This window comes from Hyperolius riggenbachi, chromosome 5 (assembly GCF_040937935.1).
Source record: "Hyperolius riggenbachi isolate aHypRig1 chromosome 5, aHypRig1.pri, whole genome shotgun sequence".
NCBI classification, from domain to species: domain Eukaryota; kingdom Metazoa; phylum Chordata; class Amphibia; order Anura; family Hyperoliidae; genus Hyperolius; species Hyperolius riggenbachi.
Genome location: NC_090650.1, coordinates 258,503,103 through 258,511,105, shown reverse-complemented (window position 1 = coordinate 258,511,105; position 8,003 = coordinate 258,503,103).

The window sequence follows — 8,003 nt, the reverse complement described above, 5'->3', positions numbered from 1 at the left end:
CATTTGGTTTCAAGACTACTCCTCACGGTTTAGGGCCCCTAAAATGCCAGGGCAGTATAGGAACCCCACAAATGACCCCATTCTAGAAAGAAGACACCCAAAGGTATTCCGTACGGAGTATGGTGAGTTCATAGAAGATTTTATTTTTTGTCACAAGTTAGCGGAAAATGACACTTTGTGAAAAAAAACTATTAAAATCAATTTCCGCTAACTTGTGACAAAAAAATAAAAACTTCTATGAACTCACCATACTCCTAACGGAATACCTTGGGGTGTCTTCTTTCTAAAATGGGGTCATTAGTGGGGTTCCTATACTGCCCTGGCATTTTAGGGGCCCTAAACCGTGAGGAGTAGTCTTGAAACAAAAATGACCTGTGAAATCCTAAAGGTACTCATTGGACTTTGGGCCCCTTAGTGCAGTTAGGGTGCAAAAAAGTGCCACACATGTGGTATCGCCGTACTCGGGAGAAGTAGTACAATGTGTTTTGGGGTGTATTTTTACACATACCCATGCTGGGTGGGAGAAATACCTCTGTAAATGACAATCTTTTGATTTTTTTACACACAATTGTCCATTTACAGAGGTATTTCTCCCACCCAGCATGGGTATGTGTAAAAATACACCCCAAAACACATTGTACTACTTCTCCCGAGTATGGCGATACCACATGTGTGGCACTTTTTTGCACCCTAACTGCGCTAAAGGGCCCAAAGTCCAATGAGTACCTTTAGGATTTCACAGGTCATTTTGAGAAATTTCGTTTCAAGACTACTCCTCACGGTTTAGGGCCCCTAAAATGCCAGGGCAGTATAGGAACCCCACAAATGACCCCATTTTAGAAAGAAGACACCCCAAGGTATTCCGTTAGGAGTATGGTGAGTTCATAGAAGATTTTATTTTTTGTCAAAAGTTAGCGGAAATTGATTTTAATTGTGTTTTTTCACAAAGTGTCATTTTCCGCTAACTTGTGACAAAAAATAAAATCTTCTATGAACTCGCCATACTACTAACGGAATACCTTGGGGTGTCTTCTTTCTAAAATGGGGTCATTTGTGGGGTTCCTATACTGCCCTGGCATTTTAGGGGCCCTAAACCGTGAGGAGTAGTCTTGAAACGAAATTTCTCAAAATGACCTGTGAAATCCTAAAGGTACTCATTGGACTTTGGGCCCTTTAGCGCAGTTAGGGTGCAAAAAAGTGCCACACATGTGGTATCGCCGTACTCAGGAGAAGTAGTATAATGTGTTTTGTGGTGTATTTTTACACATACCCATGCTGAGTGGGAGAAATATCTCTGTAAATGGACAATTGTGTGTAAAAAAAATTAACAAATTGTCATTTACAGAGATATTTCTCCCACCCAGCATGGGTATGTGTAAAAATACACCCCAAAACACATTATACTACTTCTCCTGAGTACGGCAATACCACATGTGTGGCACTTTTTTGCAGCCTAACTGCGCTAAGGGGTCCAAAGTCCAATGAGCACCTTTAGGCTTTACAGGGGTGCTTACAATTTAGCACCCCCCAAAATGTCAGGACAGTAAACACACCCCACAAATGATCCCATTTTGGAAAGTAGACCCTTCAAGGTATTCAGAGAGGGGCATGGTGAGTCCGTGGCAGATTTCATTTTTTTTTGTCGCAAGTTAAAAGAAATGGAAACTTTTTTTTTTTTTTTTTTCTCACAAAGTGTCATTTTCCGCTTACTTGTGACAAAAAATAATATCTTCTATGAACTCACTATGCCTCTCAGTGAATACTTTGGGATGTCTTCTTTCCAAAATGGGGTCATTTGGGGGGTATTTATACTATCCTGGAATTCTAGCCCCTCATGAAACATGACAGGGGGTCAGAAAAGTCAGAGATGCTTGAAAATGGGAAAATTCACTTTTGGCACCATAGTTTGTAAACGCTATAACTTTTACCCAAACCAATAAATATACACTGAATGGGGTTTTTTTTATCAAAAACATGTTTGTCCACATTTTTCGCGCTGCATGTATACAGAAATTTTACTTTATTTGAAAAATGTCAGCACAGAAAGTTAAAAAAATCATTTTTTTGCCAAAGTTCATGTCTTTTTTGATGAATATAATAAAAAGTAAAAATCGCAGGAGCAATCAAATAGCATCAAAAGAAAGCTTTATTAGTGACAAGAAAAGGAGCCAAAATTCATTTAGGTGGTAGGTTGTATGAGCGAGCAATAAACCGTGAAAGCTGCAGTGGTCTGAATGGAAAAAAAGTGGCCGGTCCTTAAGGGGTAGAAAGCCCTAGGTCCTCAAGTGGTTAATGGCTTGGGCTCAGAGAAATATTTTAGAAATCTCTGCAACATATATTCCTGGCAAGGAGAATTTGACAGCGGATCGATTATCCAGGGGATGGCAAAGCAACAACGAATGGTCTCTGTGTACTGCAGAGTACACAGGATAGTGAAAATGTGGGGCCTACCCGAAATAGATCTTTTTGCCCCAGAGAACAACTGCAAAGTGAACAGGTTTTTCTCCAGAACTAAGTGCGATCTATCAGAGGGAGTGGATGCCCTAATTCAACCGTGGCGGGCAACTTTAGTGTATGCGTTTCCTCCAGTGCCTTTGATCCTACGTTTCTTGAAACATTTGGAGAGGGAAACCTTGATAGCTATTGCCATAATACCGAACTGGCCGAGACGAATATGGTACCCACTCCTACTCCAACTCAACACGAGAGAGCCGATCTGGTTGAAGTGACCAGACAATTATTGACTCAAGGAAACGTGTCATCCAAATCCAGACAGGTTATTATTAACGGAATGGAGGTTGAAAGGTCAAGGTTAGAACAGTTAGGTAGAGATGGCCTGAACGGTTCGCCGGCGAACGGGAACCGGCGAACTTCCGGTGTTCACGATCGCGGAGAGCCGCAAACTTTTCTGGAAGTTCGATTCGCCCCCATAGTGCATCATTAGGGTCAACTTTGACCCTCTACATCACAGTCAGCAGGCACATTGTAGCCAATCAGGCTACACTCCCTCCTGGAGCCTCACCCCCCCTTATAAAAGGCAGGCAACATAAGGCATTGGACTCACTCGTGTGCCTGCAGTAATTAGAGAAGGAAGAGCTGCTGCAGAGAGAGCTATAGGGAAAGCTTAGTTAGGCTCTTGTAAAGCTTAGATAGGCTCTTGTAGGCTTGTTAGCTTGCTCCTTGATGATTCTTATTGGTAAAAAGCACCCCTCAATAGCTCTTTTGAGAGCTAATCTTGTTCTTGTGATCTATTTTTTTTTTGTGTCGCCCACTTGCATTATATACAGCCCTGTCAGTCAGTCGCAGCTGGCCTTTTGCCGCTTGGTGGTAATTCCTACTGTGCCACTGCCAGGCCCAGCACATTCAGTGACTACCTGTGTGTGTGACAGGCAGCTGCACATTTGTAATCCCAATCACTGCACCTGTTCACTGTTCAGTGCACCTACCTACCTATACCTACGTGTTCGCACGCATTGTTAATACCACCAGTCATTGCACCTGTTCACGGTACCTGTGTGTGACAAGCAGCTGCACATTTGTAATCCAAATCACTGTACCTGTTCACTGTTCAGTGCACCTACCTACCTATACCTACGTGAGCGCACGCATTGTTAATACCACCAGTCATTGCACCTGTTCACGGTACCTGTGTGTGACAGGCAGCTGCACATTTGTAATCCCAATCACTGTACCTGTTCACTGTTCAGTGCACCTACCTACCTATACCTACGTGAGCGCATGCATTGTTAATACCACCAGTCATTGCACCTGTTCGCAGTACCTGTGTGTATGTGTGACAGGCAGCTGCACATTTGTAATACTAATCACTGCAGTGCATACCTGTAATCTGTTCAGTGCACCTACGTGAGCGCAAGCAGTGTAATATACCACCAGTCACTGCACCTGTTCACAGTACCTGTGTGTAACAGCTGCACATTTGTAATACCAATCCCTGCATACCTGTTCACTGCACCTGTGTGACCGCATGCTGTTTAGTATACCAGTCCGTGCATACCTGTTAACTGCACCTGTGTGACAGCTGCACATTGTATTGTAATACCAGTCACTGCATACCTTTCACTGCACCTGTGTGACTGCACATTGTATTAGTCAAGTCAGTGCATACCTTTCACTTCATCCCCCCCCCCCCGATATGGACAAAACAAGAGGCAGAGCCAGAGGCAGACCCAGAGGCAGGCCACCCGGCAGGTCTGTTTGAGGTCATGCTGACGTGAATTCGTGCGGCCCTGGCCCAAAGTGCAGTGCTCAGAAGAAGGCACGTCCAATCAACTCCCAAGATTGTCAGGACGTGGTTGACTATTTAACACAAAACACCTCATCTTCTGCAGCCACCAGCACTACTCCATGTACCACATCCGCTACATTTGACACTTCGCAGGAGTTATGTGGTGGGGAAATCACTGATTCACAGCCATTATTGTTACAACAAGATGAAGGCACTAAGCAAGTTACAAAACCTCATATGACTGAGTTAGGCAACACTATGGACGTAACGTGTGAGGAGGAGGATGATGAAGTACCTGCTGTTGGTGCAGTTTTGGAGGTGTTTGATACAAGCGAAGCTGGGTAGGATGATTGTGATGATTATGATGATACGGATGCCATGTGGATTCCCAATAGAGGAGATGAACATGGGGACAGTTCAGAGGGGGAGTCAGAGAGGAGTAGGATGAGATGAGTTGCTGAAAGAAGAAGGGGGAGCTCATCGTCAAAAACAGCTGTTGGCAGTGTCTGGCGTCATGTATCGCCACCTATGGACAGCCAGCCAACATGCCCTTCAACGTCAGCTGCTGACGCCACCATAGTGCCCACACCCCAGGGTGACTCAGCGGTGTGGAAATTTTTAAGTGTGTATGCCAAAGATCAGAGCAATGCCATCTGTACTCTCTGCCACCAAAAATTGAGCCATGGAAAGGCCAACACCCATGTAGGGACAACTGCCTTATGAAGGCACATGCAGAAAAGGCACAAACTGCAATGGGAAGACCACCTGCGCAAAAACAGCACACAAAAGCAAAGCCAACCTCCTTCTCTTCTTCCTCCTTCAGGTGCATCATCTTCTTCAACCGGTTTCTCCCTTGCACCTTCACAATCACAGCCAACCTCCTCCACTCCGCCTCTCACCTTGAGTGACTCCTGCTCCTCTGCCCACAGCAGTAGCCAGGTGTCCGTGAGGGAAATCTTTGAGCGGAAAAAGCCAATGTCTGCCAGTCTCCCCCTTGCCCGGCGTCTGACAGCTGGCTTGGCGGAACTGTTATCCCGCCAGCTGTTACCATACCAGCTGGTGGACTCTGAGGCCTTCCGAAAATTTGTGGCCATTGGGACTCCACAGTGGAAGATACCAGGCCGCAATTACTTCTCAAAAAAGGCGATACCCAAACTGTACCGGGAAGTAGAAAGGCAAGTGGTGTCATCTCTGGCACACAGCATTGGGTCAAGGGTCCATCTGACCACGGATGCCTGGTCTGCCAAGCACGGTCAGGGCAGGTACATTACTTACACAGCCCATTGGGTCAACCTGGTGACCGATGGCAAGCAGGGAGTATGTGGCTGTGCAGCGGACCAACTTGTGACACCTCCACTTCTTGCAGGCAGGCCTGCTGTCATCGCCTCTCCTTTTCCTCCTACTCCTCCTGCTTCATCCTCTTCACTGTCATCCTCCTCCTTGGCTGAGTGGCAGCGCAACTCTACTGTTGCTGCGATCTCCTCTCCAGCTACACAGCCCCAGCTCCCCAGGGCCTATGCTGCATGCCAGGTACGACGGTGTCACGCCATCTTAGACATGTCTTGCCTCAAAGCGGGGAGTCACACTGGAGCAGCTCTCCTGGCTGCTCTTATCAAACAGGTGGATCAGTGGCTGACCCCGCACCAACTGGAGATGTTCCTGATGTTCGATTGCCTGCTGCAACAGGAGAAAGCCGTCAAACAGTATCTCTACAACTACAGTCAAAGGACACAGTCTGGGGAGATGGGGATGTTCTGGCCGAAGTACTGGACACTCATGCGAAATGCCTGCAGGCTCATGCGGCCGTTTGAGGAGGTGACAAACATGGTGAGTCGCAGTGAAGGCGCCATCAGCGACTTGATCCCGTATGCCTTCTTCCTGGAGCGTGCCGTGCATAGAGTGGTGGATTAAGCTGTGGATGAGCGTGAACAGGAACAGTTACAGGAGGAAGCGTTGTGGGATCAATTCTCATCAGAACCAGATGTTTCCTCAACACCTGCGGCAGCACAGAGGGGGAGGAGGAGGAAGAGTCATGTGGGGAAGAGGAGTCAGATCCAGGGAAAACTCTGTCAAGGTCATCAAATTTGCGGATGACACCACCATCGTTGGCCTGGTGACCAACAACGACGAACAGGACTACCGCCGGGAGGTCGACAGAATATGCCAGTGGTGCAGGGATAACAGACTGGTCCTTAACACAGCCAAAACTGTTGAGGTGATAGTAGACTTCAGGAGGCATGCTCCTGCCCCCCCACCAATCCACATTGATGGCTTTGAAGCTGAGCGAGTGGCCAGCGTTCGCCTCCTGGGCACCACCATCTCAAATGACCTGACCTGGAAGGAAAACACCACCTTAACTCAGAGGAAAGCCCAGCAGAGGCTGTTCTTCCTCCGACAACTGAAGAAGTTCGGCATGGCCCAGGAATTGCTGATGAACTTCTACACTGCCACCATAGAGTCCGTCCTCTGCTCTTCGATCCTTGTATGGTACGCTGGATCGTCCAACAGGGATAGATACAAACTTCAGAGGATCATTAGATCGGCGGAAAGGATCATTGGGAGACCACTCCCCTCACTCGACTGCCTACATATCTCCAGGCTACGCTCCAGAGCACTGAAGATTGCCGGTGACCCCTCACACCCTGGTCACCGCTTTTTCATCCGTCTACCGTCAGGCCGCAGGTACCGAGCCATCTACGCAAAAACTTCGAGGCACAGTAACTCCTTTTTCCCCTCTGCTGTCAACCTCCTGAACTCACTTGACTGAACTAGCGAACATAACTCTATGCTGAATCTGGACACTGACACTGATCACTTTACTGTATTCTATTGCCCATTTTGCACCCCTGTTTTTGTATATAGTATGGACTGTTCTGCACTTTTTGTCTCTGCATGTTTGTCTTTTTGTACTTCCTGTGTTTACTTTGAGCAAGTGTAAGGTGCCAAACCCAATTCCGGGCATGACCCAGTCGTGCTTGGCGAATAAATTTGATTCTGATTCTGATTCTGATTCTGATGAGGAAGGTGTTTTTTTTTTTTAGGAGGAGGAGGCAGCAGAAGAACAACCGCAGCAGGCGTCGCAGGGGTCTTGTGCTGCTCAACGCTCCCAAGGTATTGTTCGTGGCTGGGGGGAAGAGGAGAACTTACCTGACATCACTGAGGTAGAGCAAGAGGAGTTCGATGGTACGTCTGGATCCCACTCTGTGCAGATGGCGTCTTTCATGCTGCCCAGCCTGTTGAGGGATCCCCATATAAAAAAACTTAAAGGGAATGAGCTGTACTGGGTGGCCCCACTACTAGACCCTTGGTATAGGCACAAAGTGGCGGACATGTTACCAACTCACCTGAAGGCAGAAAGGATGCTGCACATGCAGAACAAGCTGGCAACTATGCTTTACAGTGCGTTTAAGGGTGATGTCACAGCACAATGGAATAAAGGTGCCACTGCCAGTAATCCTCCTCCTCCCATGTCCACGGAGGCAAGGACAGGATGCTCTAGCGATCTCATGGTGATGTCGGACATGCGGACATTCTTTAGTCCAATTCCTCGCCTTAGCGCTTCCGGATCCACCCTCCACCAACACCTCGACCAGCAGGTAGCCGACTACCTGGCCTTAAGTGTGGATGTAGACACTGTGAGCAGCAATGAACCCTTGGACTACTAGGTGCGCAGGCTTGACCTGTGGCCAGAGCTGTCACAATTTGCCATCCAACTTCTGTCTTGCCCTGCCTCAAGCGTCCTGTCAGAAAGGACCTT